The sequence below is a fragment of the Alligator mississippiensis genome, chromosome 2, assembly GCF_030867095.1.
Source record: "Alligator mississippiensis isolate rAllMis1 chromosome 2, rAllMis1, whole genome shotgun sequence".
Lineage (NCBI taxonomy): Eukaryota > Metazoa > Chordata > Crocodylia > Alligatoridae > Alligator > Alligator mississippiensis.
Window position 1 is genome coordinate 211,166,586 of NC_081825.1, and position 24,139 is coordinate 211,190,724.

General features: G+C 42.2%; 1 long non-coding RNA gene across 1 annotated transcript in view; it reads right to left on the reverse strand.

The window, feature by feature from the left end:
• LOC109280458 (uncharacterized) overlaps nucleotides 1-23,903 on the reverse strand; it is a 28,535-nt gene extending 4,632 nt beyond the window's left edge. Inside the window, exons 1-4 of the long non-coding RNA XR_009459585.1 lie at nucleotides 22,947-23,903; nucleotides 15,490-16,355; nucleotides 12,320-12,469; nucleotides 9,532-9,614 (exon numbers count right to left, since the gene is read on the reverse strand). This is a non-coding gene — a long non-coding RNA (uncharacterized LOC109280458). The remainder of the gene's footprint in view (nucleotides 1-9,531; nucleotides 9,615-12,319; nucleotides 12,470-15,489; nucleotides 16,356-22,946) is intronic.
• Nucleotides 23,904-24,139: the final 236 nt, after the last annotated feature.

A 24,139-nucleotide genomic window follows, 5' to 3' on the forward strand; every position in this document is an offset into this window, starting at 1 on the left:
CCTTTAGACTCAGCATGGTCCCGTGCCAAGCCCAGGGAATGCCCAGAAGAGACAGTGAATTAGTTCAACCTGGGTCTGCAGCATCTGTGTAGATCAGGTGCTTCAGTGGGGCTTTTTTTGTTGCTTTTTATCTAATAGCTGATTCAATCAGCTATTAGATAAAAGCACAAAAATGCCCCACTGAAGCACTCGATCTATACAGACGCTGCAGAGCTGGATCCAACAAATGCGCTTCTTCTGCCAGTAAAACACATTTTGGGGTTTTTTCATATCTGCAAGCAGCCTTTGTTTTTTCTTTCTCCTACCCAATTTGCCTCTCCCAAGAGTGTCCCTTCCTTTTTCCTTCCCCTTCCCTGCCCTTTGTATTCTGACCACTGATTTCTATTAAGAAGCTCTGCTTCAGGCAGTCCCTTTTTAGCATCTGAAATGAGCTGCTTCTTACAAACGCTTATGTGTGTGGGACTTAGGCAATAAGGTATCGGGGCAGATCCAGGGACAGGTGCAGTTTCACCCCCCTTTGATTCTTGGTCCACCCAAAATTTAAAACCAACTTCCTGGTCGCATCAGCAGCATTTTTATTTGGGTAGAAGAGAAAGATTTGATTGACTTCATGGGTCATTATAACTTACCCGATTCTTTCTAAAAACTTTATTCCATAAATGTTAACAACCCCCCTCTCTTTCTTAATGGTTTTAATGTTCCATTAGTCAAGCTGTCCTTTCTTTGATAATTCTGCTGTCTGTTACCTGCTCCTGGTAATTTAGCTCCTGTATAACAGTGTTGCAAACTACTTTAACTCTAGCTAAAAACATTAACTCAGGGAAATAACTTGCAACGAAGCACTGGATACACTGCCAAAATGCTCAAGAAGACTAGCTTTTGTTTTATGAATCTGAAGAAGAGATGTGCATTTAACTTTAACTACTACAGGACTAATGGAAGAGCATTTTGATTATTTTTTGCCTGGTTTGTTGTGTTCTTTTTATATATAACAGCAAACGCATGCACATTCCAATAGTTATATTTGTTTTTGCTTCATTGTTTTGCTCTAAGCCCCTGGCATATTAGTAAAGCATCTGGTTTCTTTTTAACTGAAGAAAAGCAGGTGTTGTGCTATACAGGATGATGCACCCCCGTTTGCACCCCTGTTTTCAAAATCCTAGCTCTACCCATGTAAGGTACAGATCTACCCTGCCTTCTGCCTGACTTCAGAATATCATAATTAACTAAACTCTCTCAGGTACTGTAAGCAACTGAAGTGGGTGTATTAAACTCATACATGGTATGTATATAGGTAACACTTCACAGATAGTGTGAACAGGATTCTGTTATATTAAGCTTTAAATTCCACTTCATAAATAAATTCCATCTGATTTCTTAGCCATGTCTTTAGCTTTAAATGTTTTTATGTCCTATCCATATTAGGCCTATTAGAAGCTCATTTTGGATACAGATCCACAATAAATAATTTCACTGCAAAAGCTCTCAGTGATTAACTTTACTAAAAGAAATGAATGTCATCACCATTGCCTTTATTGTTTAAAATATTGAGTTATGACTTGTAACCCTGAATAGTGTCTTGTCTGGCCCATCCCCTATACAGACAGCATTTAGTTCCGTTAACCATATTGTAAAACATTTTAATTCACATATTATCTGAACTTTTAATGTTAACTGGTATGTTTCTCTTCATACCAACATTCTAAGCAGTTTTAAAAAATTTGGTTTGCCAATTACAATGGATGGCTTCACTTTCACTACTGAATATTGCATATGATTTTTAGCTTCGTTTTAAGCGCTAGCAGTTTGACTATAGCTAAAAGAAATAATGAGCTATTGGGTAGCTGTACACAAACCTTTCTTTAGAGGAAGCACAATATTAGCTCGATGCTGAAATAAATCACATGCATCTTTCTTATTCCAATGTTGTGTATGTCCCAAGTAGCTCTGCAGTGAAGCGGAAAATGAAGGCTATACAGGCAAGAGATTTTGTTATCAAGTTCTAATTGTTTCCATAGAGACGTAAGGTAGTAAAAGTGTATTCAATAATACTTACACTCCAAGATGGAAATTGTTTCCTGTATTAATTTTGTTATTAACTTTCAGGTGTATTAACATTGTAGATTTCAGTTCAGTTAATATTGTTTCCCACACTGCTTATAAATGTAGATTGTATTCCAGGTGTGAACATGATACTTATTTTCTACATTAAAAGCTCCTAAAGGGTGCTCAGTAGGGTTGTCTCAGTTCACCAGGTGGAAATATTAGTTGATTGATAACTTATATAAGGAAAAAATGAAAAGCAAACAAAAACTGAAAAAGACAGTTTATTGTGCTATTCTTGAAAGGTCAGTATGATCTTATCTTAAATACACTGGGGTCATAACCAACAATAAGTAAAATTAATATGACATTTAGGCAGTTTATTGCAAGATCAATACAGTATCAAGTGAAAGATTTCAAAATGTGAAATTTCAAGTTTGATTCTCAGTAAGTTTGCTTTAATCCATTAAACACAAAAAATCCTTCATATGGGGAGATTGTGATCTATCATTCATATTGTAATGAATCATATGTTCTTAATCCCAAGCACATTATACCTTCTACTCGCACCTATTTTTTTTTTTTATTATTTCCCAGGAGTAACTCTGTAAAAGAACCTGTTGAACAGATAAAAATATGTAGACATTCAAACTAAGATATCTTGTTTTCACAGTGACATACTATTCCATCTGCTGTTAGGAAATGAAAACAGTGCAAGATCAAGATGATCAAAAGAATCTAACCTTAAACTTATTTAGGCATCTGTACAATTTGAAGCATGTTACTATATATTAAACTAAAGAACATAAGCAAATACAAAAATTTTCCATAAACTTGTAACTGCAGATACATTGACACAAATAAAAAAAAAAGTAGCATGCTCATAAACCTGCTGTGGAGATAAATGATTTCAATTAGCTTTCTCATTAGTTTTAACTAGGATTATTTCCTTAGCCATGAGTCATTTATCTCATTTTGGTTTTCTTCTATTTTTTTCCCCCTATTTACTAGAGCTGCAGGGAGCTGTTTGCCAGACATTTGAATAACAGTGAAGAGAGGAGATTTAGGAATCTGTGCCTTTATCTTGTAGTTTTCTCTGGTCTCGTGAAAGTTCAAAAAGAATGATCAGAAAGTGTGGAGGAGCTCATTGACTGCTGCCATATCATGCAACCATAGCATATGTGTGGATTACTCCATTGAGAATGTAAAGCATTATGGATGCCTGGACTATTCCAAGATTATTGTATCTTTGTGTCTTTAGTCATCATATTCCTGACTAAATGTAAAAGATAAAAAAAACCCTCTACTCCAGTAGATGAGTGCCCACCTGGCAAGCTAGACATGGCATACTCATGCATACAAACACACACGCACGTGTGTATGATATGTTTTCTCCTAAATGATTTTGGTCTGGATAAATATTACATGTTTAGGAGCGCTAGGTAGTCACATTTACTCTGTGATTGTCCTGGAGAAAAAAACAAACTGCACGACCAAACTTGAAGTCAGATCTGCTGAGGTGATCACAGTGAACTACAGCCTTTGACTTAAGCCTACATAAAAAAAAAAACAATGGAGCCTTGCCCTGAGACTAGAAACTGAATGGAGGTATTCTGGAGGAAGCTATGAAAGGGTCAAATATTCAGTTAACTCAGAAATTGCAACAACCTCAACCAGTGAGAATTCAGGAAGTGTATTCTGATTCTGCCCTGAAGTCCACTGAAGATAATGAGAGCCTTTTCAATGGCTTCAAAGGCATTTCACATCACACCTTCTCTGAGAAGCAAGATCTAAGAGGCTAATTTGGATGGGTACTCTCTTAAATTACTACTAGTTCTTTCCTAGTTTCAGTGTAACAACTGATGGTTTTAAACAGTATAAATGAAGTGGGAGCATGCAGTAGCAGTAGTGGGGTGGGAAGAAGCTAATCAGCAGCAGAATACAGCAGCTGGATTTCACATGGCAGCCTGCCCTAAGACTAACCTCTGTTAATTTAGTGAACTGTTACTAAAAGGTTACTGACCCCTGTTTAAAGTGGTTTCACATCTGAGTATCAGGTCAAATTTTACCCTCTTGTAAATAGCAGTGTACATTTTGAATAGCTGAACAGAAGCCAGCGGAATCAGCTGGGATGTATACTAAAATAACTGAAAGGAAAACTTGTTTCCTTAATTGCTAGCAATTTTTTGTTTAAATAATGAGCAGTCTATGCATGCAATTAACATGCCTAGATTTTTGGAGCAGAAAATTCAGGTGTATTAGACTGCACCCAAGAACTCATTTATTTGCGCACCTGCATCGGAAGCAAACTGAGCCCACTAGGAGAAGCTTACTCCAGGACTGCTCCTGTCCTGCTTTGATCCCCTGCAGCAAGCAGGGGGAGCTCCATGATACCCTGGGTGCCAGCCTCAGGCTGGCAGGGGACATGGGGGCCAGCCCTGAGCACTGGAGGTGGGAGCAAGTTTCCCCCACCTCCATAGACACCTGGCTCCCACCCCCCGGAGCTTGGGGTGGCCCCAGAGCTGGAGGCAGCTAGCTCCCACCCGCAAGAGCTCATGTTCAAACCCCAAGCTCTGTGCAGCAGTTGTGGCCTGCTGCTGCTTGGGCTGACTAGGAGCAATTTGCTCCTTGTTCAGTAACTACACATGCACTTAGGAACAGTGTTTTAAAGTCCAGTTTTCTAGTATCTATGCATGTTGGTACTGCAAATAGTGCTTTAAATTAATCTACTGTGCAGTAATTGCTGCACATGTGTAGATGATGCCACTTTACTGCACATTAGATTAGTCTAATGTACAGTAAAATACACATGTAGATGCACCCAGAAAAACTGGTTAGTAGAGCTGTGCAAGGCTTCAGGTGCCGATTCGATTTAGAGGACATTTGGCCCAATTCAGCAGCCAAATCTCCAAATCCAAATCGAATCGGGAGACCAATAAAAAGGTCTGAATCAATACAAAGCTCTCTGAATTGATTCAGAGAAGATTCAGCGAGTTTCAGAGATTTGGGCAGTCCCCACTTGCCACTACAGGGAGCTGGACCCTGACTCCGTGCTGGTAAGTAGGGGGCAGGGGGGCAGGGCTGGAGGATAGGAGAGGTAACCATGGGGGGACCCCCACCAGGCCCTATCCCCTGCCTGCTCCCCCCAGGCCCCCTGAGTACCTCCCAACTGCTGCCTGCTCTCCCAGCCATGTTAATGGCTGCCCCACCTGGCCCTAGCATCCCAGCTCTTTAAAATAAAAATTTTAAAGGGCCCACATTTGCTGGCTCCTGCCAGGCAGGCAGGGCAATCCCCGTTGCCCCCCTCCTCCCCAAGCTGTGTGGTGGGGCTCTGCTATGAGCCCCCATCCCCTGCCCGCTCTCCCAGACCCATCAGTAGCTGCCCTGCCTGGCCCCAGCACCCAGTTCTTAAAAAAAACAAAAAAACCCTGCACTTACCAACTGCTGCAGCAGCCATCAGGACTTCTGGGGGCTCTTAGCAGAGCTCGCTCATGCAGCACAAGGCAGTGGGGGGGCAGCAGGGATTGCCCCCCTGCCTGGCAGGAGCCGGTGACTGCAGGCCTTTTTTTTTTTTTTTTTTAAGAGCTGGGATGCTGGGACCAGGTGGGGCAGCCATTGATGGGGCTGGGAGAGTGGGTGAGGGATGGGGTCCTGTTTGATTCAGAGATTCAGCTGATTTGGTGGCAGCCAAATTGATTTGGGACAGGGATTCGAATCACCGAATCCAATCACGGCCTCTCGAATCAGCTGAATCCAAATCTGAAGTGAATATTAGCTGCTTTGCACAGTCCCACTGCTTAGCTACCTCCCACCAAGTCTCCAAACTCTCTTGTGTTTTGAATTATTTTTGTCAGTCTTCCTACTCACATATTTTTCATGAGCCTATTCTTTTTATTTATTGTATAAGCTGAATCCTATTAAAATGATATAGAGTCAATAGAGCTGAAGAATAAACTTTAAAGTTTATGGAAAAATTAGATGAAATTAGGATGCCCTTCTACTAAATCTATTATTATGCAACTACTCTGGTGTGCCAGGTCATGCAATGTGCATTGGAAAAGCAATTAATTTGTGACAAAGTTTTCAAAATAAAGCCTTGTTAAGACCTACAAGTTTTAGTTGTAGACTGAGAGACTTTGCTGATAGCCTGGGATATTGTCTAACTGGCAGCAGGGCTGGAATAAGAAGAGAGTTAGCAGCGCTCTATAATTGTGAGCTAAAGTCCAAGATGTGAAATTAAAGTATTCATTGCTTTTTCTAGACATAAAGGGAGACAAATGAAAACATAGGGATTACAAGTGATAGTGTTCCTAGGTCTCGCATGTCTACATGTACATAATGCACTTTAGTTAATGCGTATTAAATCTAGTACCTCCATTGTGAGGTACTAGGAAAATGTGTATTAGCCTACCTTAATATGTATTAATTAAAGAGCACAGGAGGATGCCTATACACAAACATGGAGGCTGCTCTGATGGGTTGCAATTCCAACACATCGGAGCAGACTCAGTTAATTGAATCTGCTGGGACATGGCAATTCCATGCTCCAGCAGCCTCCTGCATCTTGTGTATTAGTGTCCCCATGCTTAAAAATGGTGGTGGGGGCACTTGAACTAAAGCTTAGCAAACAATCCTTAGTTTAAGCTCCACCGCCATTTTTAAGCATGGGGATGCTGATACAGGAGATGGGGTGGCGCTTTAATTAAAGCAGCTCTGGGAGCCATTCTAATTAAAGCACCAGATCTCCCCCCCCCCACCCCACTCCCCCAGATCACATGTAAAAGTATCCACAGATTTTAAGTAATACTTAATGTGCATTAGCCTATTTTAATGTGTATTAGAAAAAGCGTATGGTTTTTAAGTGATGCTTGAATGTGCATAAAAATAAGTTAAGCAAAGTAGCTGGTGCCACAAATATTATAACTCTTTTCTACTGTTACATGGTATACTACAGTCTGTTATACTTAATGATGATCTATGTACTATTATTCAATTATTATTTTATTGGAATGACTTTCCTTTATATCACAGTAATTAGCAGTATTTGGAAATTATAGGTTTTTATTTTGAATTCTCATATCTTTATAGGTGTTTTAAGTCAAAGTAAAACTTTGAAGTGCCACTTTGGATCCTATGAGTTTCTATAATGCTTAATGATTTTGAAGCAGCACTAATTTTTCTTTTAAGAAACCCCAACCCTATAGAGTGTTTATATTTCCCCTTAATGTGACTTGGTTGCCTACTATACAGTAATTAGAGTACTTTTATTTGCTATTTTTATATAAATAATATATGATCAAAAATATACCATCTCTTGTTTATTTTAATTACTTTCCTCTTTTAGTTTCTGAGCTGGTCCATTTAATTGCTTTCCTCTTGCAGTTTTTGTTTACCAAGCAAAATATATAGTGCTTTTGAAGCACATATCATACAGCCCCATAACTCACAGAGTAAACTAGGTTTTTAAATTGTGTAATAAGTCATTCTCATGGCAAAGAGAGCTGAAAGTGGGACAATTTCATTTATTTTCTCATCAAAGTCTCAGGTGAAGAACAATTTCAAGACTGGAAAATACTTCTAGGATCAGAAGAGATATACAGGTTAAAAAAAAAATCAATGCAACTAAGTTGTCTAGGGACCTCCACAAGATTACTGAATCAGAAGTTAATAAACAGCTTTATCTTGTAAGGCCTTAGTTTGAGAACCTCAAAGGTATTCAGGTGCCCAACCTATAGTTAGCCTTCTAACTCACATTAAACAAAAGTCAATGGAAGTTAGGGACCTAAATGCATTTTAGAATCTGGGCTAAATTCAAGGTGTGGTGTGAGCTCTCCCTCTAAGCTAACCCAAGAAAGTCCTTATGCGTCTTAATTTTAAGTACATAAGCAGTCCCATTAACTTCAGTAGAAGTAATCATGGGCTTGATCCCTAAATATGAGTGTCAGTAGCTGTTTTACCATTGGTATCAGTGTGTGTGTCTACATGAGATGCTATGTCAATGTAGTGATGAACTATGGTGACGTAGCTGGCCACTATGGCGATGTAGCACCAGCAGGCACAAACTGTAATGCCACTGCTACTGTTCAGTAGTAATGAGAACAGTGGTTACTGTGTAGTCATTTAGTATTTGCTAAAGCAAGTACTGCTAAAGTATTTGTACTAGTACTAGCCTATTTTACGGTGCATTAGTGTAACTGGATTTTTTTATGTGATGCTTTAATGCTCAGTAAGATAGGCTACTGAGCATTAAAGTGCATGTGTAAATGCACCCAGAATGTCCAAAATAAGATTTTAAAATTTGCTGACCACAATGTGAATGAAAATAACACATTTCCTTTACACAGTCCTCTATATATGAAGTCAATGATGGTTCTCATGATATTCATGGGAACGGAACTGAGTCCACAAGAAAGGGAAAAAAAATTGCGGTAGTTTCAAACTGATACCACTAACATCATGTTCTCTTTTGTGTAGTATTTCTAAAGTTTCTGATCATTTAGATCACTGGCTTTAAATCCACTTTAGACTCAAGGCATTCCTTGTTAGACTGAAAGCAACCCTCATAACATGCCAGCTTTTAACTTTCACTCACTTCTTGACTATAGAAAAATATTAGAGCAATTTTTGTTCAGAGAACAAAACCACAGAGCTTTGTACAGAGACAAACCACAACAGGTCAGAATGTTTTTGACACTATGGATTCCTACTTAAAGTATTTTGGTTAATCTTTTGAAACGTACATGTGTTTGTATAACAGTATTAAAATTGTGCAGCACCCTTAAAGGATCTTGCAGCACCCTGGCTAAAAATCACTAGGTACATCTACATGAGATGTTTACTGCAGAGTAGACTAATTAGCTCTGTAGTAAACATCTTGCATCTACACATGCAGCCCTATTAGGCTGTGGGAAACTAAATAATGCTGCAGCAGGACAGGATTTGTAAATACAAGTCCTATGCTGCTGCAGAGTTCTTTACTCCACAGCATTGCATGTGTAGATGCTTCCCGGCTGGCTGGGGCATGAGGGTGCTCCAGTGTAGGGACTGCCCGCTGGCTAGCCCTACACTGAAGAACCCTCATGCCCCAACCAGCCCCTCTGCAGCACATTGAGTCAGGTCAGAGCAGTCCCAGGCTGGCAGGCTGCTCCTGGGCCTCCTGCCAGCCAGTGCTACTCCAACCTGCCTCAGTGGGCTGCAGTCCCAGGCACATATGTAAGCACAGTGCCTGGGAGCAATAAACTTCAGCATGATATGCACCAGAGTTAATTGCTGCATGCTAATAGCAAGTGTAGACATGCCCACAGATGTAGATAGTTGTGAGGAACTAAAAAACGAGTTCAGGCTAGTTATCAGAAGCTGCAGGTCCCAAACTTTTCCTCTGGTTTTAATTCCTGGATTTTTCTATACATCATTTTGTTGTATTCAGGTTAGCATTTTAATTTCCTTAAATCAATATAATTGAAATTTTTATGGAAATTGTGTAGATACCTTTAAGGGTGTTATACATATGTTGTTACATTGGCTCAGGGATTGCAGGAGGGAACAGCAGATCAGTAGGCTAAGAAGGCTCTCTGAAAAAAAAACAAAAGACAAGCATTATTCTGTAAATTTAACTCCTTGGTCTTTTCAGAATAATACATAGTACCTACCAAGACTGGGATGCGAAGAAAGACAGAAAAATGAAACACTTCAGAATTCCAGAGGAATTAATGCAGCAGAAAACTGGAAGAAACTTAAGCAGAGCTTCACCATACATATGATGGCCAATAGAGCTACAGAGAAAGAAGATCCACTCAAGGTAGCTATTTTTTTTAACTATACCAGGCCAGGAAGCTCTGTCTCTTTATAATAGCCTACAACTGTTGAAAACAGAACAGAAAAGCTATGGCACAGTAATAAAAACGTTTGAGGAATATTGTATACCCAAACAAATTGAAACCTTTGAACAATATAATTTCCACATGAGATAGCAGAAAGAACATGAGACAATAGAAGAGTTTGTCAAATACCTCAGACTGCTGAGCCAGACATGCAACTTTGGAGACTTAAAGTCCATGATCAGAGACCAAATAGTATTAAGTATAAGGGATACAAGCCTCAGGACAAGACTGCTAGGGGATCCTGAGTTTAATTTGGAAAAGACAGTTAGAATGTGCCAAGTGGCTGAGAAGCTGGAGGAAAAAGCAGAACAAGCTGAACTACACAGGATTACAAGACTGCGAAAAACAAAGGCAACACACAAACAATACAGAAAAGAGGACCTCACTATAAAGCAGGCAAGTGGAGGCCAAGATAATTGCTTACAGAAATAATGGTCAGCTGCAGATGCGGTGGGATTTATCATAAACCCATGCTATGCCCTGCATCTGGTAAGCACTGCAACAAATGCAAAAGATTCAATAACTTTGCAAGAGTTTGCAGAAAGGAGCAGGATGCATCACACAAGAAACAGCAGGTTCATGCCTTATGCAACAAGGAAGAGGAAAAGAGTTCTTCATTGGCATAATGCAGGAAGAATTAAATCATTCTTCTGAGGATTGGACAATCCTCCTGGACACCAATGGACTCATGCTAACTTTTAAATTAGATACAGGGGCACAGGTCAATGTAATACCAAAATACATTATTAAAAAAATGAAAACTAAGCCTGTCTACTATGGGAATAAGAAAGTGAAACTTAGAGCATATAACAGAAACATGATTGCAACCAAGGGTGTTTGTGCACTGCATGTTAGACACAAGGGTAATATAGGAAATGTTCAGTTTGTAACAGTCTGAGGAAAGCTAGTAGCAATTATTGGGTTGTGAACATGTGAAGTCTAGGTTTGGTTAAGAGAATGGATGCCATTGGGGAATTAGAAAGCAAGAACATAGAAGAGTTTTATGATGTCTTTCAAAGCATAGGGAAAGTGTCATTTGAGTACAAAATAGAATTAAGAGAATCAAATATTCCCACCACACATGCTCCAAGAAATGTTCCTCTTGTACTAAGGGAGAAACTGAAAAAAAAATTAGATAGATTAATTAGCATGGACATAATAGTAAAAGCAGAGCAACCAACTGCTTGGGTTCGTTTACTGGTCATAATAGAAAAAAAAAAAAAAGATGGATCCTTGAGATTGTGTCTAGATCCTAAGCAAATGAACAGGTACATCAAAAGGGAGCATTTTTCCATTCCCACCAGGGAAGAGGTTTTTGGCAATGTGGCAGAAACTAAATATTTCTCCACCATATCCCAGGAAAATATCTACTTATCAGAGCATATGACAACAGCAAATGACAGAATTCCAGACTCAGACAGTACGTGTTAATCTAATTAAAAGAGTGATTCCTGTCGCAGATAAAATGTGGGCACTAATTGCAGAAGCTATTGCTCAGGACACCATATTGCAAAAAGTGCTAGCAGCTTTTTTTGTTGGTTGGCCTGGAAAACATATACCTAGCCCCTACTCTCAGTTCAAAGAGCAGCTATCAGTACTGGATGGCATTTTGTTCAAAGACTCATGTCTTGTTGTTCCAGCAAGCCTAAAGAAAGACACGTTAAACAGAATACATGAGGAGCATCTAGGCATTGAAAAATGCAAAAGGAGAGCAAGGGATGCTCTGCATATTACATGGCCCAACATAAATAATTACATAAAAGTTGCGGTAAATGCATGTATAATATGCCTAAAGTATATATCCGCACAAAGAAAAGAGCCTATGATTGGTAATGGAGCAGCCATGGGATCAAGTGGGCATTGACTTATCTTTTTCCTGCATGCAAGAATATGTATTAGTGCTGCGTTATTATTCTCATTATCCTGAAATTACATTGCTCAAAAGTACAACAGCAAACCATATCATAACTCACAGCAGATAATTTTTTGCTAGACCTGGGATTTCACAAACTGTGAGAGCAGACAACAGACCTCAATTAACTGTCTTGATTTTAAAGAGTTTGCAAACACATGTGGATTCCATCAGAACACTTGAAGTTCTAAATACCCACAATTCAATGGTCTGGTAGAAAATGGAGTACAGATAGTAAAGAAATAGTAGAAAAAAACTACAGATTCACACACTGATGTTTACCTGTCACTCTCAAATTACAGAGCAACACCCATGAAACATGGATTGTCCCCAGCAGAAACTCCGTTTAACAGAAAACTCAAAACCAAGCTGCCAAATCTTATGGCTGATACTCATCAGAATGAAAAGCAAAATGTGAAAATAGTTTTAAAATTCAACAAACTCAAACAAAAATGGTACTATGACAGACATTCCAAGAACTTACCACAACTGCACAACAAAGATATGTTGCTTATTTCAGATGAATAAATGTGGAAACAGAAGGCACTAGTTTCCCATCAAGTAGCTGCTGGATCCTATCAAGTAGTCACACTAGAAGGACAGGTATTAAGAAGGAACAGATGACACTTGCAGCCTGTAAAGGGAAGAAAAGAAGCAGCATCATGAGATTCACCAAAGGGAATACAGCTAACAACAAAGCAACAAGAAACAAGAGAGAAGAGTGAAAATGACACAGAAGTAGAGACATCTGAACAAGGAGACCAAACAAGAACTGAGCCAATAAGGGTTGAGAATTCAGAGAAACTGAAAATATCACTTAGCGCTAAAAAATCATAATTTCATAGTTGGTAGGGTCGGAAGGGACCTGAGCAGGTCATCAAGTCCAACCCCCTGCCATGGCAGGAAAGAGCACTGGGGTCAAACGACCCCAGCAAGGTGTTCATCTAGCCTCCTCTTAAAGACCCCCAGGGTAGGAGCCAGCACCACTTTGCTTGGAAGTTGGTTCCAAATCCTAGCCACCCTGACAGTGAAGTAGCGCCTCCTGATATCTAGTCTAAATCTACCCTCTGCTAGCTTGTGACCGTTATTTCTAGTCACTCCTGGTAGTGCTCAGGGGAACAGGGACTCACCCAATGCCTGCTGGTCCCCCCTGACTAGTTTGTAAATGGCCACTAGATCCCCCCTCAGCCTTCTCTTGTGGAGGCTGAACAGGTTCAGGTCCCTTAGTCTCTCCTCATAGGGCCCACCCTGCTGCCTCCGATCATGTGCGTGGCCCTCCTCTGGATCCTCTCCATGTTGTCCACATCCCTCCTGAAGTGCGGCACCCAGAACTGGATGCAGTACTCCAACTGCAGCCTGACAAGTGTCACATAGAGGGGGAGGATCACCTCCTTGGACCTGCTTGAGATGTATCTGTGGATGCATGACAAAGTACGATTGGCCTTCCTGACTGCATCCCCACACGGTCAGCCCATGTTCATTTTGACATCAATAATGACTCCAAGATCCTTTTCTGCCTTCTGCACTGATGAGAAGGGAGTTACCCAGCCTGTGGGTCTGCTGCTGGTTCTTCCTCCCCAGGTGCAGCACCTTGCACTTGTCAGTGTTGAAACCCATCCTATTTTCATCCACCCACCACTGTAACCTGTCTAGGTCTGATTGCAAGTCACTGATGAAGATGTTGAACAGTGCAGGCCAGAGGACTGAGCCCTGTGGAACCCCACTGCCCACATCCCTCCAGGTCGAATAAGACCCATCCACCACCACTCTCTGGGTGCAGCCCTCCAGCCAGTTAGTGACCCATTTGACTGTATAGGTACCACAGTCTCCTAGTTTTTTAATGAGAATGGGGTGAGAGACAGTGTTGAAGGCCTTCCTAAAGTCCAGAAAGACTACGTCCACTGCTACCCTTGCATCTAAGGATTTTGTAACCTGGTCATAGAAGGCCACCAGGTTGGTCTGACAGGACCTGCCTCTAATGAACCCATGGTGGTTGCCCCTAAGCATAATCTCCCCTGCTGGCCCCTCGTGCACATACGCCAGGATAATTATCTCAAAATGCTTACCCAGGATAGAGGTAAGACTAACTGGCCTATAGTTTCCTGGGTCTTCCTTCCTCCCTTTTTTGAAAATGAAAACCACATTGGCCCTTTTCCAGTCCTCTGGCACCAAACCAGAGCACCATGAGTGTTCATAAAGCTGTGCCAGGGGTCCCGGAATGACCTTTGCTAATTCCCTCAGCACTCTGGGTTAGAGATTGTCAGGACCAGCTGATTTAAATATGTTCAGTCCCTCCAGAAGTTCCCTGACTAGATCCTCACTGACCCTAGGCCTGGGTGCACCTCCCCTGGGGCTTATGGGGGTCCCGGTGGGGGGGAGGGTGACCCAATCCCTACTCAGGAAAATGGAGGCAAAGAAATTGTTAAATAGGTTAGCTTTGTCATCTGGTATGATGAACAGATTTCCTAGCATGTCTTGCAGTAGCCCCACATTACCTGATAGCTCCTTTTTACCCGCTATGTATTTAAAAAAGGACTTCTTATTGTCCTTGATCTGGGTTGCTAGTCCCAGTTCCATCTCCGTTTTGGCCTTCCTGACTAACATCCTACAGCCCAGAGCAACCGAGGTATAGTCCTCCCTGGTGGTGGCCCCTCCCTTCCATTGGGTGTATGCCTCCTTTTTAGCTAGGAAACATTCCCGTATGCTTTTGGTCAGCCAAGGAGGCTTTTGCGCCCTCTTGCCTACTTTGATCCGTCTTGGGATTACCTCCCTTTGGGCTTGGAGGATCGTCTCCTTAAGGAACAACCACTCTTCTTGGACACCCAACTCCTCTCCCCTCCGGGACCTCAGTGCCTCCCCGACTATTCTCCTTACCTCATTAAAGTCCGCCCTCCTGAAGTCCAGGGCTGCTGCCTTGCTGCAGGCCTTTGTCAACTTGTGCTGGATGGTGAATTCCAGCAGGCAATGATTGCTGTCACCCAGGTGGTCGAGCACATGCAGACCCTTTGCTAGGTCATTGCCCATGGCCAGGACCAGGTCCAACAAGGTATCTCCCCTGGTGGGGCTGTGCACCTCCTGGGATAAATGGAGGTCTTGTATCTCAGCTAGGAACCTATGTGAGCAGTCAGACCTGGCTGACTGCTCTTCTCAGCAGATGTCTGGAAAGTTCAGGTCACCCATGATGACCACGTCCTTTGACCTAACTACCTCAATGAACTGACTTAAGAATTCCAAGTCTAGCTCTTCCCCTTGGTTGGGTGGTCTGTAGTAGATCCCCACCTTTAAGTCCCTTTCCCCTCAACTTCCTTGTATTCTAACCCAGAGCACTTCAGTGTGCCCCTCCTCTGACCCAGTGCCACTTGTTGAGGATGTGTATTTCTCCTTGACGTAGAGCACCACACCCCCACCTTTCCTCCCTGCCCTGTCCCTCCTGTACAGCCTGTAGCCCTTTATATTCACCGCCCAGTCATGCATTGGGTCCCACCACATTTCTTTGAGCCTCACTATGTCTGGGTTGGTGTCAGCTAGCAGGAGGGTAAGTTCCTCCTGCTTGTTCCCCATACTGCGAGCATTTGTGTAGAGGCATTTTAGGCCTCCTGAAGATGTGTGCACTGGCCCCCTAATCTCAGTGCTGCCCGGGCCCCGGTTGCTTACCTGGGTATTTGTTCTGCTCATCGTCAGCCTAGGCCAGGCTGTTCTTGTGGGTGACGCTTGGTTTAGTGGTCCAAGGCTTCCTCCACCCTTGTCTTCCCCTTCCTCCAGTAAGCCTAGCTTAAAGCCCGCCAGAGGAGATCCGCCAACCTAGAAGAGAACACATTTACCTTTTGAGGAAAGGTGAAGCCCATCGCACCTGAGCATGTCTCTCGTCCTGATGTGAGGGTTGTTGTCTAGGAAGCTGAAGCCTGCCTCAAGACACTATTCCTGAAGTCTCCAGTTGATCTTTCTGATGCAGGTCTCATGTCTCCTTCTACATCTGCTCACTGGTAGAACAGAAGAGAATACCACCTGTGCCCTTATCTCCCTCAGCATGCCCCCCCAGACTGTGGTAGTCCATCATCAGGTGATCAGGGCTTCTCCTGGCCACATCATCAGTGCCCACATGGCTTAGGACCATGAATTGGTGGGCCGGATCATGGCCTGGATCATCCCCGTCACATCCTGAATCTTCGCTCTGGGCAGGCAGTAGACCTCACGTGTTGAGGGGTCCTGGTGACAGATGGGACCCTCTGTACCTCTCAGGATGGAGTCACCTATGATGATCACTTGACATTTCCTCCTCTGGGTCTACTCAGCTCCTTCAGCCTGTTCAGAGTGTGGAGAGTGTGGAGTTGTCTCCTCTCCAGAGGTTTCCTCCTCTCCTTCTTTCTCCTGCAGTGTCGCCAGGGCCTCGTACCTGTTCTCCAGCCACACTGGAGGAACTGGTACTGCTTTGCTGTGAGCAGCCCTGGCTCTGGAGGTGACCGTCTGCCACCTGCAGTGGAGGGCACCTCCCAGGGTGCTTCTTCCTTGGGTGCATGGCCCTGCAGGGGAAGGAAATACCCATCAATTTAATCCTCCACCTCCCTGATTCCCCTCAGCATGCCTCCTCCTGGAGCTCCCTCACCTGAACCTCCAGGGTCCTAAGATGGGCACCTGCAGGACAGATCTGGGGACCCCCAACCACTGCCCCCCCCAGCCCTGCTAGACATCCCCCGCAGGCTGGGGGGCAGGGGGACGCCAGCTCTCCCATGGGCTCTGTCTGGGTGGAGGCCTCAGACAAGCCCAAAGTCGACACAAAGATGAATAGATACCAGTTAAAATGTACTTTAACAATGGGTTGAACTAAACTTCTATTGTTAGTATTACATGGGTCGGTATCGACCTGGAAGGGTGAGGGCAGTGGGGTCCCGCATGGCTCGGTCCTAGGACCGATACTCTTCAATGTCTTCATCAGCGACTTGGACAAGGGAGTGAAGTGTATTCTGTCCAAGTTTGCGGATGACACAAAACTGTGGGGGGAAGTGGATACACTGGAGGGCAGGGAACAGCTACAAGCAGACCTGGACAGGTTGGACAAATGGGCAGAAAACAACAGAATGCAATTCAACAAGGAGAAATGCAAAGTGCTGCACCTAGGGGGGAGAAATGTCCAGCATACCTACTGCCTAGGAAATGACCTGCTTGGTGGAACAGAAGCGGAAAGGGATCTTGAAGTCCTAGTAGACTCCAAGATGAACATGAGTCGTCAGTGTGACTAAGCCATCAGAAAAGCCAATGGCACTTTATCGTGCATCAGCAGATGCATGACGAACAGATCCAAGGAGGTGATACTCCCCCTCTATCGGGCGCTGGTCAGACCACAGTTGGAATACTGCATGCAATTTTGGGCGCCGCACTTCAAGAGAGATATGGATAACCTGGAGAGGGTCCAGAGAAGGGCCACTCATATGGTTAAGGGCTTGCAGGCCAAGCCCTATGAAGAGAGACTTGGGCACCTGGACCTCTTCAGCCTCCGCAAGAGAAGATTGAGAGGCGACCTTGTGGCTGCCTGGAAGTTCATCACAGAGGCACAGAAGGGAATTGGTGAGGTTTTATTCACCAAGGTGCCCCCGGGGGTTTCAAGAAATAATGGCCACAAGCTAGCAGAGAGCAGATTTAGACTAAACATTAGGAAGAACTTCTTCACAGTTAGAGTGGCCAAGGTCTGGAACAGGCTCCCAAGGGAGGTGGTGCTCTCCCCTACCCTGGGGGTCTTCAAGAGGAGGTTAGATAGGCATCTAGCTGGGGTCATCTAGACCCAGCACTCTTTCCTACCTATGCAGGGGGTCGGACTCGATGATCTATTGAGGTCCTTTCCAACCCTAGAATCTATGAACCTATAGGGATATGTTACATGTAAAGTGGGGGAATGTGTGGATACCTTTAAGAGTGTTATGTATAAGTTGTTACACTGGCCTGGGGATTGCAGGAGGGAACACCAGATCAGTAGGCTAACAAGGCTCTCTGATAAAACAAGCTTTGTCATTCTATAAGTTTAACTCCTTGATCTTTTGACAATAACAGAGAAACAAAACAAAACAAAAACTTAAAAAATATCAGCCATCAGTTCTGTACTTTTTAGTTCTATCAGAATTACAAACTCTATACTAGGTCTCATTAAATTATTTTAATCTTCCAAGCTAGGTATAACTTCATTGGAATAAGCATAGTTATAACACAATAATTTAGGGTCCTGGATTCAGAATAAATAAACAATTAATATTCAAGTAGTCATGTTTTCAATGTTCAAAGTAATGAAAAGTTCAAACATAAATAAATTAAAAAGAGCTCAAATGAAAATTCTGATCTCAGCTACACTACTTTCAATCCAGAGACACTCAACCAAAATAAATGGAGACAGATTGAATATGAGAATCCAAGACTACTTGTATTTACTTAGAAAGGAGTTTATTAATAAACCACACAAAAATTCTTAGTATAGTATCATCATGATCACTTTAAATTTCCTTCTTAAAAACAGGGGTTTTTACCACTCAAGAATACCCCACAATCAACCCATTGTTATTCAAGAATGCCCTTGGCCAGTTCTTTTTTTAAAGTACTACAGTATTAGATTCCATAAAGGGATATACGGTATTTATAAGTATGAACCATTGTTTTAAATTGCTTCCATGTTTATTTTGGAATTCCAGTACAATTAAAAATATAGAGAGAGAAAGAGAGAGAGAGAGAGAGAGCGAGAGAGAGAGAGAGAGCAAGTCATTGATATCTTTCTGGAATATTAAACCTCTATATTCAAGAACACTGAGAATACTAACTAGAAAGTATTTTCAGTGACCGCACAATCACTTTCCACCATTTGGGAAAGGGTTAAATGCACTTTATATTACTGTAAATAGCTTATATAGGCACAAGTGATTCTACAGCACACCATTACAGTGAGACTCATTTGTAATGATTCAGTGATCTTTAATATAGTGAAACTCCATTCATAACATCTCCTTTAATATACTGAAACTCCATTCTTATACCAAAAACTACAATTTGTACATTACAATGAATTGAAACAATTCTACACTTTCACTTTAAGACTCACTCTTGGAAGATGTTGAGTACCCTGGTCACAATCTTCTGCACATGCATTATTTTACTCACAGGGACAGTCCTATTGGTTAATATATGTCTGTTTATAGGCTTAGGGTATCTTTACACCTGCTCTGGGGTTTGGGGAGGAGAGGCGCTTTAATTAGAGTGGCTTCAAGAGCCACTCTAATTAAACCACCCACAACATCTCATGTATACAGCATCCCATGCTTCAAAATGGCTGCAGGGGCACTTTAACTATAGCTCATTTAATAAGCTTTAGTTAAAGTGCCCCTGACATCATTTTGAAGCATGAGGACACTGAATACAGGAGACACGAGCCTGCTGGAGTGTGTTAATTAGGACAGTCCAGCAAACTCAATTAATCAAGTCTGCTTTGACCCACTGTAATTACTGTGCATTGGAGCATGTCTACAGGAACCCTTAAAGTTTAAGCCATGTGCTCAAATACTTTGCCATGTTGCCCCTTTGCAAGACTGAACCCATAGTAATGCTTCTTTGTGGGAAAAAATGGATACTTTTACTGTAAGAAGCTTCACAGAAGGATTTTGTAAGATCCTTGGCATGGTTCCCGACTACAGCATAAAGCTCATGAATGTGTATGTGCTTGACTTTATCCCACTTAAATCAAAGATCTTATTCCCATGAGCAAAGTTCACCTCATGTTTAAGTGCTTGCATGAGTTGGGGCAGCTCTAAAAAAAAAAGACTTACAAACCTGAAGCCAGGGCTTATTGTATCCAATGACTGTTTCATATCAAATATATAAAAGAGATGTTGGAGATGGGTCTGAAACTCTGTACCTTCTCTTTGCAGTTGAGTGCCCTAACCAGTCACTCTGCCTCCCTTTCTCTGGTCCAAACAATCTAATCTTTTCCTGTATAGCGGTAGAGCTTCAACAGGAGAGATGGAGACTATATTTACTCCAGAATGCCCTGAAACTTAGCGATTAGGGCACTAGAAAGCAAATGTGGGTTTCAGTCCCTCAGACAGAGGGAAACTGATTTACTTCCTGGACAAATGTTCTATCCACCAGATTACTGCATAAAGGGGAACACCTATCATCGCTATCTATTCTTCCTCCAGCCAAGTCTTATAAAATGTGATTCTTACTCAATTTCTGAAAGAAATGTCATAGATACCCAGTTTTATGAGACAGTTATAACATGTGTATACTGAGTGGATAGAGAAATCTCTCAATAGGATCGAGAAAGGTATCCAAGTCCTGGAGAAGAGACAGATTTAAGATTTATTCTGAAGCATTTTACTACTGCCAAAGTGTTGGGGACTTTCCCCTCAGTTTGAGGGGATGATTTATTAAAGTATCCTATACTGACCTCCCCCCCCCCCCATTTATTCATGTTTTGTATAAAGTACCTGACCACCTTACGCAAGTCTATGGATTCCACAATGGGATCAACCTAAGAGACAGCCAGATTCAGCCCTTCCCAGTTATATTAGGAGTACTTGTGAAACAGGGTGTTATTTATGACTCTTGGAGTAATCCATTACTTAGCATGAAAGAAAGTGACAGAATCCTACCTTGCCAATGTACTTCATTCTTTAGCACAGCACAGGCAAATAGAATGCAAGAACCCTTTTTCCCACTTACACATTTGTCTTAGAAGATCTGCATTAAAAATATATACATTTCCTTTCATAAATTTTCTAGTGTTGGGCTTTTGTTCTTCTGGATTTTTGTTGGGGGAAGGAAGGGGCATGATTTTTACAACATGAGTTTCTGTAGAGTATCATAAATTCTGCTTAACAGAGACCAAAATAGCAGAATTGCTTATTTAATGAAGTGATGACAATAGAACATTAATAGGAGAAGTAGGACAAGATAGCAACCTCTAAATCCTTGTCTTTCCCAAAATCAAAATAAACAAGGCACTGTACTAAGAAAGGTAAATGGCACACTCATTAGGGGTCTGATTCCAAAGCACTCACTAAAATCACTGTATCTTAGATCAGGTTCTGTATCATTAGCATTTTAGTTTTCACTTTAAAATGTAATTTTGTTACCAATTAAAGTAAAGGATTTATATCGCTAGATGAAGCTAAGATTTTTGCAGGCAGGACCATTCATCTTTACCTAAAATTGAACCACTAACATGCCTCAATTCTTTCCTGAAGCAATGTTCTTAGTCAAACTCCTTTAAGGAGAGCAATAGCAGTAATGAATGGAATTACAGCAGAACCTGCTATTAAGACAGGCAACAAGAAGAACACTCTTTTCTTCTAGAAGTTGGTCATAAGTCAGTTGAGACTTGAAATATCATTATTCTTCTCTATGTAATATAATGAAGCATTTCTTTATAAAATTGTTCCTTTGTATACAAAGTATGCCTTTGCTTATAATCATGCTTTTGTTTCATGGGTAATTATTTTGACTGATGTTAATTAGAAAAGTTCTTTGTTCAGATTCCCTCATAATAATTTTTAATTCTACAAGTTTGAATGCAAAGTGAAAATCCTTAGTAGTGTCCAATTCTTCCTTTCTTACCCATGTTGATTTTAGCAGGTCTAAAAGAAAGGTGCCACTCAATATAACTAATGGTGACAACTGTCTAACTGATGAATGCAGACCTTAATTAGTAATTAAGCTCAGTTCACATAGCTTGTCATTAAGGTTGCTGCTTAGTGTGCTAACTGACTATTTCTGGAATGCTTAGGGTGACCATACATCCCAGTTTAGCTGGGACAGTCCCGGATTTTGGAGGTTGGTCCCAGCTGGCTGTTGAGAATGATAATGGGCCCAGGAATGCTGGGGACCTTGTCCAATTGTGATTTATTTTGATAGTTACTTATTTGTCTTGTTTTATTTTTGTGCTGGCAGGATGCTGTTTAGAAAAAAAAAAGGCTCTGTTCTGGGAATTAAAAAACAGACTTTCAGTTGATGCAACTTCTTTTCAGTTCATACTATGGACATAGAGTATGAAATTGAGAGGGTTTTTGAAGGGGCAGGGGGTGGGAGGGCTTCTAGAAGATGGCCTCTTTGCTTATTAATTAAACACCAGCTTTAAAAAGTGATCTTACTACCCAATTGGGATATCTATTGGTTAACTCCTTCCCACATAAGCCTCCTTTTATTTCTTAACCTGTATTCCCAGCAACCCAAGAATAGTGCTTAGAGAGCATAGCCATAAGCAGAATATCATTGATGGCACAATGCAGACAGTCAAATTAAACCCTTTAATTTTTTGCTTGTCAGAGCAGTCTAGAACTGGGTAAATAATGCAAAAATATTTATACTACTTTTTCAATTAAAAGGCACCATGTATATCCATGTGGAGAAGTGAGGAAGCATCTGCTATCCTCCTAATTCCCAACATTAGTTATAAATGGAGAAGGCTGGTAGGTAAGGACAGAGAACATAGCCTGTACAGGACTCCAGTCCCCATCCTGTTTAAGTAGGTGGGTAAGCGAATGGACAAAAGTAGGTCAGGGTGAATCCAGAGGGGTGCCCGGGTATAGTCCCACTACTCTTTTGGACTATGCCATGGCAGGAGCAGCCAGGGACTTTTTGAAGTTCCTGAATCAGATAAGAAACCCCGTTTCTCTTTCCCTCTATCTTTATTAGCACTTATGCTCCCCTCCTGTCCCCCAGACCCTGCCTGCCATTACCTCTGTCTGTAGCTGCCCTGGAGTGGAAGAGTGCCAGAACCATTCCTACCCCGCTCTAGCTGAGCTGCGTGGGGAGCTGAGCTCAACTTGGGACAGTTGCTGAGGAGCAGGAGCAACAACAGGAGGATTCCTCCTCCCTGGCTGTCCCCCCCTGTTCCCAGACAGCCCAGAAGCAGGGGAGAAATTCAGCTGTTGCCACCACTAACACTGTCCAAGCTGAGCCCAGCTCCTCATGCAACCCTGATGGAGTGGGGCAGAAGCAATTTTACCTGTACCTGTACCCGTACCTGGGGACAGTGATGGCCAGTGACAGTCAGGGAGAAGCAAGTGAGAGGGAAGGAGACATATCACAAAGCATGGGGAGGAAGAAAGGGAGTGACAAGAAGAGGGGGAGATTCTTACCTGATCCAGGATTATTAATAAAAGTCCTCAACTGCTGCTTCTGGATTGTGGTCTGCCCATCCCAGTGGTGGTCAGGGGAAGCTGGGAAGGGTGCAGCTATCTTCCCCTGCTGTGTCAGTCACTGCTCCTGCACCTCCCTTTGCAAAATCCTGAAACACACTGAGACAATGTGAATGCTTACAACCTTCTTTCCGTCCTTATGACAGGGTATCTAGCAGAACGTTCAGATTTCATTAGAATCTGACAGGGCCACACAGCTGGGCGCAAGCTTCTGCTACGACCTCGAATTTGCAACCTCTGGGCTATTAACTGTGCACCTTAGCACCCACGCCACCCCAGCCTCCATGCTTACTATGCCAAGGGCATTTTTATTATTTTCCCATGAGACTAATTGGAAGAAAGGACTGGACTGAGTTTCTGAATCAGAATTTGGTCCTTGATCTGTTTCTGAGGTAACACAAATAATTGCAACCCCCATTCAAAGGTCAGGGGAACCCTGGAATCAGGCCATCTCCAATTTTCTATCATTCTGCCAGTTATGGCCATACTACTTTGAAAGCTAAGACTCAATCCATTTGAAAAGGAAGTTGCCGGGCACAGTGGAAAAGTGAATATATGAAGATACTGCAAGATGTGTCAGATATTATACAGACAAAAAGGAAGGCCAAATTAATAATATAAATTATTCATTGCAAATTATTTGCTCATTTCTAGAGTACATAGAACAATAAGTATAATTGGTGTTATAAAATTCATCTCACATTGCTATGATGACCATTTTTGGCTAGGGTCCTCCTCACCTTCATTCCACATCTAATTTGAAGTTTTCTTAACCGAATTCTAAATAGGTTAGATACAAAACACAAATCTGTCCTTTACATTAAAAGATAAAGGACCACCTGCCCTCTACTGCACTCCCCCTCTCCCCCTGCCAGTGCTTTCCCCACTACAACAGTGGAGAGGGTATATTTAAGATGACCCTCAATAATTAGATTCTATACATAGAAAGTATAATATATGTATTATTCTGGTTCAGGTCCCCTCCAGGCGCAAACCCAAGAGGAAGGCCCCGATGCAGCTGGATCCCTCTGATGTGGAGGACCCCTCCCCCGCTCCCAAGACCATCACATGGAGAAAGGAAGGTCCAGCAGCGAAGCCCTCCCCATCTGATGATCTGGGGGAGACAGGGGCCC